We start from the raw sequence: 945 nt of genomic DNA on the forward strand, positions 1-945 counted from the left end.
GAATATGAATAACTGGATATAGATATGAAACTAATTGAAATTAAAATTAAGATATATGGAAAGAAACTTGAAAAAAATTGTACGACATGTTGTTGTCGTTGTCACATGTCAGTTAGTCATCTCTGTCTCGCTGCAATCTTACTTTACACGATTATAAAATGTTTGAAAAATGATTAGTCAAAATATATTATATTAAGATGAGGTTAAATTGAGAAAGGTGATGTCAAATGTTGATTGTTTTGTATTGCTTTACATGTGATTAATGAAAATATGCTAGTCACCTAAAAAAATAATTATAAATTAAGAAACTTAATTAATAATTAGTAAATTTCCAACTAAAAATTATTCATTTGAACCAAAAGGAATTATAGACTTAAAAATTGAACTTAAGTCTTTCATATCTAGGCATTTTATATAGATATAGAAATAAGATGATACACATATTATTATATTTTTAATCATTAATTAAAAAATAAAAAGAAAGATGAAACCAATGCATAATTGTCCAAGCTCTTGCTGATGGCCACTTCCACAAGTCTTTCGTCATTTAAGAGCATCTTCTTCTTTTTTAAGTGAAGTAATAACATAAATATCATAGTGAAAATGAAGGATAACCTTAGGTAAAATCGCATGAAATAAAACATATGAACTTCATTAAAAAGAAAAACGAAATGAATACATTAATGTCTTGGTATGTACTTCCACAAGCCTAAAAGAAATTAATTATAAATTAAAAAATATAATTGATAATTAGCAAATTTCCAACTACAAAGCTATTCATTTAACCAAAAGAAATTATAGACTTACAAAATTGAACTTAAGAGGCATCATATATAGATATAGAATAATACAATACATGTATTATTATATTTTTAAACATTAGTTGGAAAATAAAAGGAAAGCTGAAATCAAATGTTCGAGCTCTTGCCGATATCCACTTCCACA

This window comes from Capsicum annuum, chromosome 7, assembly GCF_002878395.1.
Source record: "Capsicum annuum cultivar UCD-10X-F1 chromosome 7, UCD10Xv1.1, whole genome shotgun sequence".
NCBI lineage: Eukaryota > Viridiplantae > Streptophyta > Magnoliopsida > Solanales > Solanaceae > Capsicum > Capsicum annuum.